This window comes from Symphalangus syndactylus, chromosome 17 (assembly GCF_028878055.3).
Source record: "Symphalangus syndactylus isolate Jambi chromosome 17, NHGRI_mSymSyn1-v2.1_pri, whole genome shotgun sequence".
NCBI lineage: Eukaryota > Metazoa > Chordata > Mammalia > Primates > Hylobatidae > Symphalangus > Symphalangus syndactylus.
In genome coordinates, this window is record NC_072439.2 from 73,130,458 (window position 1) to 73,142,370 (window position 11,913).

The 11,913-nt window shown below is 39.7% G+C and overlaps 1 non-coding gene across 1 annotated transcript; it reads right to left on the bottom strand.

The window, feature by feature from the left end:
* Window positions 1–10,792: 10,792 nt before the first annotated feature.
* Window positions 10,793–10,899, bottom strand: LOC134733411 (U6 spliceosomal RNA). Its single transcript, XR_010116849.1, has one exon. It is a non-coding gene; the product is annotated as a U6 spliceosomal RNA (small nuclear RNA).
* Window positions 10,900–11,913: the final 1,014 nt, after the last annotated feature.

Here is an 11,913-nt window from a genome sequence, read left to right on the forward strand (position 1 = left end):
ATATAGGGAAATAGAAAATTTCCTGATTAAATTAAATGAGATCGAACTCAAGTCTGTTTGGAAGATGGATTTAGGTGTAGGATAAACAGTAGGGTAAGTTTCTGGAAAGTGAACTCAAAATGGCAGCGCCTGGCTGTCAAACCTCATTTCTTTTTCTCATTTCCTTTTCATCTCACATCCCCATCTCATAAATGCTCATCTTTCCTCTGTGAACTGACTGATGTCAATCACATAGAGAACTTCAAACTCCCTCAGACTTCCTTTAAAGAGAATCAACCCTAATGTGGTTTCCATCTAGTTAAGTGCTAGAGTCTTGTGTAAGTAAACAACCCAACTTTGACACCAGAAAGTTTGTGGTATGGTTGGGGTTGTGGTTGGAGTGGAGGAGAAGCAGGCTTGAGGGAAATTTTAAGTAGGAGATTTCTCTTCAGAAAAGAAAATGAAGTCTTGGCTGAAGTTGTTCTCTATTTCATCAGTGTTACAGGCACTCTACACCAAGCTCAGATTGCACCCTGCCCTCTGCACTTGGCCTTGGGCTACAGGCCTGGGCAAGGGAAGTCATAACAATTCATTGCCCTATTTCCTGCAAGAAGATCAAGGCTAGGGCTCACTAAGCCAAAGAAGAGAAGTTCTTCTCTAGTGACTGAAAAGTCATCTTCTTCAGCTCCTTCACCTTCACTCTTTTCTCTTCAGGGAAAGCTGCCCTTCTCCTGGGGGCTGGTATGTTATCTTATGAATACTGGGAATTGGGTAGCTGATTTTCAATTTTTATGTTTGCTGCAAGGAAGCTCACATACAAATTTGAGATGCACTTCTAGTAGAGTGTGCTGGCCTTTAGGGCATAACTTGGAACACTAATCTTACCTGTTTTTCACCTGATTCCTCCTACAATCCTTTTTATTTTCCATAGGTATCTTAATTTGGTGGATTTTTTAAAATCCTGCGTTGTTTGTGTCTTTGCAAGCTGTCTTAAATTGTTCTGGGACAAGTAGTAAGAACTCCATATATCTGTCAAGCCACATATTTAGGTGTCTGTCCAACCTACAATAACACTCTTCTCCCCATTTTTCTGTAGGAACTGCCTTGGCCACAGGAATGAGACCCCAAGTCAACCTGTTTGCACTATGTGATCCTGCCTGTTGGGCCAACTTAACTGGAATTGAGGTAGATACCTAACCCAACCTGAGCCACACAAATTCTCTCCTCCAGGAATTTGAAATTGGGAGTGGCAAATGCTGTAGTCTGCTAGGCTGGGTACTTGACTATGTAAATATCTGCAGCATTGATTCTTAACCCTGGCTGCCCCATAGAATCACCAGGAACACTGAAAAAATACTGGTCCATCTCTGCTTATTAAGGAATTTGAAGATATATACATTGTATGTGACCCATTAATTCTTCTCCCAGATAGATCTACTGATTGGATTTATTATCATCATTCCTCTAAAGAGTTTGTGACTGGAGCATATGAAATGTAACCCTTAAATTTTTCTACCTCTCATTGAAAATTGTTGCATAGAAAGGATGCAAAACCAAACTACTTTCTGTTCACTTCAGTCCTAACATCTGCGTGTGGATAGATAGAGTTTTGAATGAATTGAGGGGTCTCTCACTAGCATTGGACTTTATTTCTGATACCATTATTGATATTTCTGATTGCCATTGGACTTTATTAGGATATATATATATACACACACACATAGTGTATTTCTAATTTTTTGTAGTCACGTTGCCCAGGCTGGTCTGGACCTCCTGGCCTCAAGTGATCCTCATGCCTCAGCATCCCAAACTCCTGGGATTACAGGCATAAGTCACCACACACTGGGCCAACATACATTTCTTTTTATTTTTTTATTTTAGTTTTTTTGAGACAGAGTCTCACTCTGTCGCCCAGGCTGGAGTGCAGTGGTAAGATCTCGGCTCACTGCAATCTCTGCCTCCCAGGTTCAAGCGATTCTCGTGCCTCAGCTTCCCAAGTAGCTGGAACTATAGATGCCTGCTACCACACCTGGCTAATTTTTGTATTTTTTTGTAGAGTTTCATCATGTTTGTCAGACTGGTCTCAAACTCTTGGCCTCAAGTGATCTATCCACCTCGGCCTCCCAAAGTGCTGGCATTATGGGTGTGAGCCACCATGCTCAGCCAACATACATTTCTTTAACACTTTCTATGTTTAAGGCCTTTTGCTGGTGCTGGGGGTGGTGAGGGGAAGGGAAGAAAGTAGATATCTGGAAAGACCTGACCCTGGGAGACAGGCAACAAGCAACCTGGCAGAGAGGAATTAATGGTCATATTCTTAGGATATAGCAGTAAGGAAAGCACCAGAAGCTTGCTCCAAGCAGTACTAGCACGTTCTGCTTATCTTGTTTTATGTCAGGTAATCTGTTATTCCTTCCATTTGTGGAAATAATCATGAGTTGGCTAAAGTGTCATTCAAATTATGCCCATGAAGAGGCTAGATGCAACCAGCCTCCAAAAACAGTCTCATTTAAATCTAGATAAAACCTATCAGATATTCCACATATTATAATTCCCATTTGAATTCCTCGCTCAGCACCAATTTTCTCAGTTGGCCTTTCTTGCCCTTTCTTTTTATTGTTTATCTACCTTTGAAAATAACAAAGAAATGGAGTGGGAAATGGAAAATTACTCTGTTGGAAAAACTCACCTTCTTAAATGTGAGTTTTCAATGCGTTTAGAAATATAGTATAGAATCTCTGAGTGCACCGAGATATCTCCTCAAGCTAGTGTAACTGACAGCATTCCAGGTTGGAGAGAAAAACACATAATAGTAATACTTAATATTTACTGAGTACTTACACGCCAGACAATTCTGCTAAAAGGTTAGATGCAATATCTTACTTAATATTCAGAATAATCCTTGAGTAATTCCATCTTCTCTGTGTTATAGAAGAGCAAACTGAGGCTTAGAGAGGTAAAGGAATGTGCCCAAGGTCATGCAGGTCACTAATGGTGGACACTGGATAAGTACTTCGGTATGTCCACTAGAATTTGAGAACTTTGTTTTTGATAGTTGCTGTATCATTTACCATTCAAGTAATGCCTGGCATTGGGAGGCACTCAATAAATATTTGTTGAATGAGTGAATAAATGAATGACTATCTGGCTCCAGAAGCAAATCTCTAGCAGGTGGGTAGAATCACATGGCTAATGGATAAAGCCCCTGCACCATGGATTATGGGCTTGAGCAGGGAGGTGTCCGCTTTCAGAAATGAATAGTGGCACAGAAATAGTATCCCATGACCCAGAAGAGCTGGGTTCTTATCTTGGCTCTTTAGCTGTGTGACCTTGGGCCCATCATCCTCATGCCTTTCTGAGCTTCAGATGTCATTTCTGCAAGATGAGAGCCCTCAGAGTACCTCTGCATTCTCTTCCAACTCCAACAGCCTGTCAGTCACAAGAATTTTACACTTCAGAAATTGATCTTCTGGATAAACCACTCCAAGGACAAATCCCAAATGGTTTGGAGCTGTCAGAAGAGATTCATTCCCAACCCAAATACGGTACCACCTTCTCTGTCTCTCCAGATTCCCTACTAGGATGCTGCATTTAGTGTTTATTTCTTTTACTTTCTTTTCTTCCCCACTTTTCAACTTTTAATTTTGAAATAGTTTTTTACTTACACAAAAAGTAAGAAAAAATTTCCTATTACCCTTCTTATAGTTTCCCCAAATGTTAACATTTTTCATGCCACAGTGAAATGATCAAAATCAGAAAGTTAACATTGATAAAATACTATTTTTTTTTTTTTTTTTTTTTTTTGAGACGGAGTCTCGCTCTGTCGCCCAGGCTGGAGTGCAGTTGGCGAGATCTCGGCTCACTGCAAACTCCGCCTCCCGGGTTCACGCCATTCTCCTGCCTCAGCCTCCCCAGTAGCTGGGACTACAGGCGCCTGCCACCACACCCGGCTAATTTTTTGTATTTTTAGTAGAGGCAGGGTTTCACTGTGTTAGCCAGGATGGTCTCGATCTCCTGACCTCATGATCCGCCCGCCTCTGGCTCCCAAAGTGCTGGGATTACAGACGTGAGCCACCGCACCCGGCCAATAAAATACTATTATTTGACCTACAGTCCTCAAGTTCACCAATTGTCTCACTAATTTACTTTTTTTTCTGGTCCAAGATCCAGCCCAAATTTACATGTTGCGTTTAGTTTGTCTTGTTTTGTTTGTCTTCCTTGATTTGCAACAGATTCTCAGTCTGTCTTTGTCTTTCATGCCCTTGATGCATTTGGAGTATTGCCAAGGTATTTTTTTAGAACGTCCCTCAATTCGGGTTGGTCTGGTGGTGATTGAGTTCAGTTTATACATTTTTAGTAAAAATATCACAGAAGTGATTTGATTCCTTATTTTGCCTCTTATCAGGTGCTACGTGGTGTCAATTTGTCATATTACCCATGATGCTTTTTGTTGCTCTCAGTTTTATCATATTCTAGATGTTTTATCTAAAAATAGAGTAATAATAATAATACCTGCCTCACAAAGTTGTTGTGAAGATTAAGTAGAAAAAAGGCCATATAAAGCACAATTCCTGGGATAGAAGGACTTATCTTTTTCATCTTTTAAAGTATATCAAATAATTAGGAAATTATTTGAGTAAAAATGGGAGTTTCTGCCTGAGCTGGATTTGGGGCATTTGCAAATCCACATTTTGCCTTTGCATTCACTGCTGCAGCTGTGCCCCCTGAAGTCAGGAGAATTCCAGCAGGCCCAGAAGGATCACAACTCTCAATGTTTCTCTGTAAGGGCAGCAAATGTAACTAAAGTGTCATTTGAATGTTTGGCTATTGTAAGCTCAGTGGCAGGGGACATGTCTATTCAACCCTGGATCTGGCCTACAAGATGTCAGATAACCTTTTCAAGGGCATGAGATTTTAATAGTTTTTGAAGTCAAGTTACTAGATATTATGTTTTTGCCTGGGTAAAACATACAATGAATGTATACATCTGGGTTTTACAGGTGATATCTACATAGAGTGTTTATTTAACTAACTGCAGACTGATTGACATGTAGGTATTCTGTAATATTTTTCTATTAGTCTGTGAATAGGCAGTCCAATGAATTATTTATTGGGCTAACACATCCTGGTGCTTTTTTTTTTTTTTTTTAACATTCTCTATTGGAAGTCATGGTTTTGCTTGCTCAATTAACCTTCTCCTGCCCAGATCTTCTCTCTTGAGGAGTACACCACCAAAATACAAAGCAGCATTTTGGGGTACAGAGGAAGGGATCAAGCTTTCTCAAGATCTTAGTCTCCTCCAGTTGTAATCTCCCCAAAATCACATGTAGAACCTTATTTTCTAATTGATTATAGAGCATGAGATGCACAAACACCCATTCACTGTGCTTTTCTAGAAATGAGTAAAGCTGTGGCAGAGAAGAGAGAAAATATATCCCCTCGTTCTGCGAGATTCCAGCCTCATTTCTCTGAAGATAGCCACCATTAGAAGAGTACTGCCAAGGTACTTTGTAGAATATCCCTCCGTTTGGGCTGGTGCTAGGGATGGCAGTGACAACAAGAACTGTTGAATCAGAAAGTACTTTTCTATTGTCCCTTTACCCTCCACACTCTCTGTAGTGCCATTTTTTTCCCCTTTTTTCTCTTCCCCATATGCTATTGTGGTCGTTCAAGTCAGGCATGATCATGGCTTGAACTAGGATGGTTGTGGAGAAGGGAACGAACAGTAGGGGTAAGATTCAGAGGTATATTTCAGCTTATTGTTGACAGGACTTCCTGATAGATTGGTTGAGGGGGTGTGAGTAAAAGAGATAAGTCAATGATAATTGCAGGGCTTTTCTTGTTTTTGTTTTTTGAGTCGGAGTCTCACTCTGTTGCCCAGGCTAGAGTGCAGTGGCGTGATCTTGGCTCATTGCAACCTCAGCCTCCCAGGTTCAAGCAGTTCTCATGTCTCAGCCTTCCAAGTAGCTGGGATTACAGGCATGCACCACCATGCCCAGCTTTGGTGTGGTGTGTTACATAGCAATAGATAACTGAAATATGACTAATATAATTTACAATTGATGTATATGTTAATTGTGAGCCAGAGAGGTTAAATACGTAGTCAAAGTCTTAGAAAAAGATTGTAATTCTGGACTGGGTGTGGGGGCTCATGCCTGTAATCCCAGCACTTTGGGAGGCCGAGGCAGGCGGATCACGAGGTCAGGATTTTGAGACCAGCCTGGCCAATATGGTAAAACCCCGTCTCTACTAAAAATACAAAAAAAATTAGCCAGGTGTGGTGGCACACACCTGTAGTCCCAGCTACATGGCAGGCTGAGGCAGGAGAATCGCTTGAATCCGGGAGGCGGATTCAAAAATACATCAAAAATAAAAAAACAAATGTTTGTATTTTTAGTAGAGACGGGGTTTCACCATGTCTGGTCTCAAACTTCTGGCTGGTCTCAAACTCCCGGCCTCAAGTGATCCGCCTGCCTTGGCCTCCCAAAGTGTGCTGAGATTACAGGCGTGAGCTACCGTGCCTGGCCTAGGTTTTTTTTTTTTTTTTCCTGAGCAACTAGGCAACTAGATGGGTGCTGGTGCTATTTACTGAGGTAGGGAACCCAGAGAGAAGAGCAAATTTGGAAAGAAGGGCTCAAGAGTTTGGTTTGGGGCCTGTTATGTTTGAAATGCCTATTAGAGAACAAAGGAGACATGTCAAATAAGCAGTTTGGATATATAAGCCTGGAATTTAGGAAAGTGTAGTGAAAAGAACATGGGATTTTGTTCGGTACATTTGGAATTACAATCCTTTTCTTTTCTTTTTTTTTTTTTTTGAGACAGAGTCTCACTCTGTTGCCCAGGCTGGAGTCAGTGGCGTGATCTCAGCTCACTGCAACCTAAGCCTGCCAGATTCAAGTGATTCTCCTGCCTCAGCCTGCCATGTAGCTGGGACTACAGGTGTGTGCCACCACGCCCAGCTAATTTTTTTTGTATTTTTAGTAGAGACTGGGATTTACCATATTGACCAGGCTGGTCTCAAAATCCTGACCTCGTGATCTGCCTGCCTCGGCCTCCCAAAGTGCTGGGATTATAGGCGTGAGCCCCCACGCCCAGCCCAGAATTACAATCTTTTTATAAGACTTTGACTATGTATTTAACCTCTCTGGCTCACAATTAACATATACATCAATTGTAAATTATATTAGTCATATTTCAGTTATCTATTGCTATGTAACAAACCACATCAAAGTATAGTGGCTTAAAACAAAAATGACCTATTACTTTTATCATTTATTTATTTATGTTTAAGACAGGGTCTCACTTTGTCGCCCAGGCTGGAGTGCAGTGGCACAGTCTTGGCTCACTGCAACCTCCACCTCCCGGGCTCAAGCCATCCTCCCACCTCAGTCTCCCGAGTAACTGGGACTACAGGTGCATACCACCATGCCCAGCTAATTTTTGAGTTTTCTTTTTTAAGAGATGGGTTTCACCCTGTAGCCCAGGCTGGTCTCGAACTCCTAGCCTCAAGTAATCCGCCACCTTTGGCCTCCCAAAGTGTTGGGATTACAGGTGTGAGCCACCATACCTGGCCTAATGATTTATTACATTAAAATTATTCTGTGGGTTGGGATTTAGCCGGGTGGTTCTGCTGGCTTTGCTTGGGTCTCTTATTCAACAATAATCAGCTGAGAGCTTGGCTGGGGTTGGAACGTCCAAGATGGCTTCTCACTCTTGAGAGCCTCTCTCCAGGTGACCTCTCATGATTTAGTCATTTAGCCTGAGCTTTTTACATGGCAACATAGATCTTGAGAAGACAAATCCAATGTTCAAGCACTTATTCAGCCTCTACTTGTATCATGCTTGCTAATGCCCCACAGGACAAGGCAAATCAGATGGCCAGGCCCATGGTCAATGTGGGAGAGGGTATAATACTGGAAGGTGTTATTAATTGTGGACCACCATTAACTGAGTCTACCACAGCTGACTTGATCAAGTTTTTGTGAAGATGAAGGTAACACATGTAAATTCACTGCCACGTGGTAGACTCTCTATAAAGATTAGCTACTTTTATTAAGACATACCTTCAACATCAATTCCCAGGACCTGTAGATATTAGTCTTATTTTACTAACATATGTATAGGAGAAGAAAATGAACATGCTTTCTTGTTTCTTTGTTGTTTTCTCCCGCAGAAGTAGAGCTACAGTTCTTTTTCCTTTGCACTCAATTGTACTGCTTAATAGATGTTCTATGATTATATAAAATTTGGTGAATAAGTAATCTAATACTCTTGTTTTCGAAAAGTAAAAATTCCCTTTTAATGTTCTCATTAAAATGGCTTTGAAACCAAAGTTTAAAATCTGAACACAGACTTTTTTCCAATAATTTTCCCAAATGTAAAATTTGTATTTGCTGATATTTTAATTTTGTAACCTAAGTCTATGACTTATTTCTAACTGTAATTCTGCTACAATTTTTCTTTCTTTCTTTCTTTCTTTCTTTCTTTCTTTCTTTCTTTCTTTCTTTCTTCTTTCTTTTTCTTTCTTTCTTCTTTCTTTTTCTTTCTTTCTTTCATCTCTCTCTCTCCCTCTCTCTTCCTTCCTTCCTCTCTCTCTCTCTCTTTTTTTCTTTCTTTTTTGACAGAGTCTCACTCTGTCGCCAGGGCTGGAGTGCAGTGGCATGATCTCGGCTCATTGCAACCTCCGCCTGCTGGGTTCAAGCGATTCTCCTGCCTCAGCCTCCTGAGTAGCTGGGATTATAAGTGCCTGCCATTATGGACAACTACTTGTTTGTATTTTTAGTAGAGATGGGGTTTCACTGTGTTGGCCAGGCTGCTCTTAAACTCCTGACCTCGTAATTCACCCGCCTTGGCCTCCCAAAGTGCTGGGATTACAGGCGTGAGCCACCGCGCCTGGCCACAATTTCTTTGCTATTTAATTTTCTTCTACATAAGTCACATCAAGGCTGCTATAAATATTTCAGTAATAAAGGAACAAATCACTCATGCTTTAGCCATAGCTCTTTACCTGCATAAAAACAGCACAAAGTGGTACATTGTTTAGACAGATGTGAGGACATAGAGATGATGTGCATGTGTGTGTTTATGCCATTCTGGACACCAGAAGCTTGACGATAGTGGTCATACAAAGGAACTACCAAGATATCTTTTGTATCTCTATATAACAATACCCACAGGAGTTCTGAAGCTTGGGACTTTTCAAAGAAGGCAAAATAATTTTTGAGAATGATTGTACTTTAACTACTACTAATATGTATGTATATGCGTATATAGACACAACATGCACGTATATGCATATATACACACAACATGCACGTATATGCGTATATGCACACAACATGCACGTATATGCGTATATGCACACAACATGCACGTATATGCGTATATGCACACAACATGCACGTATATGCGTATATGCACACAACATGCACGTATATGCGTATATGCACACAACATGCACGTATATGCGTATATGCACACAACATGCACGTATATGCGTATATGCACACAACATGCACGTATATGCGTATATGCACACAACATGCACGTATATGCGTATATACACACATGCATGTATATGTGTATATACACACAACATGCATGTATATGTGTATATACACACAACATGTATATATGTGTATATACACACAACGTGTGTATATGTGTATATACACACAACGTGTGTATATGTGTATATACACACATGTGTGTATAGGTGTATATACACACATGTGTGTATAGGTGTATATACACACATGTGTGTATAGGTGTATATACACACATGTGTGTATAGGTGTATATACACACATGTGTGTATAGGTGTATATACACACATGTGTGTATAGGTGTATATACACACAACATGTATGTATATATACATATGTATGTATAGGTGTATATACACATAACGTGTATGTATATATACATATGTATGTATAGGTGTATATACACATAACGTGTATGTATATGTGTATATACACATAACGTGTATGTATATGTGTATATACACATAACGTGTATGTATATGTGTATATACACATAACGTGTATGTATATGTGTATATACACATAACGTGTATGTATATGTGTATATACACATAACATTTTATGTATACCAATAAAGAATACTATTTAGGAGAGAGTTCTGTTATCATTTTTAAAGGTGAGATTGCTTAGCTATTTGGTATTTTTCTCCTTGCATTGTACAAGTTCCGTAGATTCTGTTTAGATTCTGGCCCCAAATCTTAAGCCTACTTGTTCTGAGAAGTCACTTCTTTGGGGTCCTTAATCCCTATGCTAGAATATTTCTGGTCTGTCCACAAATACGATTGGCAAAATGTTATCTCCTTACTGAGCCTCTGTTTCCCTGCCATTGTGGTTCTACCTGACCTTCTGCATCCTGTATGTGTTTCTGCCTACGTGTGGCCTTGGGAAGGATACTTTAGTTTCTTTCCTTTGACAAGAAGACTAACTTCTTTGGGATCCAAACACAAAATGCTCCATTCACTGGCAGAAGCTGGATTGTCATAACATGTCTTGTGTAACACTTCTAAATACCTTTTCTTATTATGGCAGTGCAAGGTTGCACCTGTTCAGCCACATTGCATGCAGTGTTGTCTGGGTAATACCAGTAGAAGGACACAAAACAAAATAGGAACGAATCAACTTAGAGTCTCAGTTGACTTTTCCCTTTCTTTCTGAATTTTTGGTGGCATTTTCACAAAACTCATGGTTTACTTTATTCCTATGAATCATATAATTTCCTTTCTTCACTTTACTTGTAGAAATATATTACAATATTATTTTCTTTTTAAAAAAATATGGAATGCTTCACGAATTTGCATGTCATCCTTGCACAGGGACCATGCTAATCTTCTCTGTGTCATTCCAATTTCAGTATATGTGGTGCTGAAGCGAGCACTACAATATTATTTTTAAATTGAAAAATCATTGGCTATGAAGACGTATGTTTTTCCTTTGTCTCAGAATCACACAGTCCTCATATCAATTTATGCATTTTCCTAAAGTGAAAGGACATTGATCAATTTTTTGCTATACTGTTATACAAAAATACATGGAATCATATCAGTCAGGATAATCTCAATTATGCTTCAGTGACAACCAGCCCTGAATTTCAGTGATGCAATAAGATTTATATCTTACTCATGCTACCTCCCAGTGTGGGTTGACTGGGGAGCCAAGGTCATCCAGGTCTCTTAGGGCCCCAGGCTGACAGAAGCTCCATCTCAATTCACACTCTCATCATCACACATGCACGAAATAGGGAAATGTGGCAAATTGTGCACTGGCTCCTAAAGTTTTGGGCCAGAAGTGACATGTCACTTTATTCATATTTCATTGGCCAAAGCAAGTCCCATGGTCAAGCATAATTTCAAAAGGAGAGAAGAGTCCAAACCTGTTGTATTTCCAAAGGGAGATGAACTGGACTATGTGTAAACAGCCCCAGTGACCCCGGTAGTACCTTAGAAAGAATTAATCTCACCAGAAATGCAAGTAATTAAAAATATTTAAATATATAAAGAAAGAAAACAATAGTGCTGCCAAGTAACAGTGCTATGGTCACTCTCTTACACTGATTATGAAATATTTCTGAAAAGCAATTTAGAAATATGTATTTATCAAGCACCTCAAAAATCATCCATAAACTTTGGACCTTATTTACACTTTCAGAATTTAGCCTCATAAGAATAAAAATTGTAAATATCTAAAAGTCTACTAAAGGGGAATTGGTAAATCTACTACCATAGCACACATAATGTAATATTATATAGCCACCAAATATCATAGTTTTGAATAATTTAAAATGGTGAAATGCTCAGGATGTAACGTTGGGTGAAAACTATCAGGGTATAATAGTGTTTTCAATATTAACTCATTAAAGAACCTTAGTGGTAGTTATCTCTGGTAGGTGGGA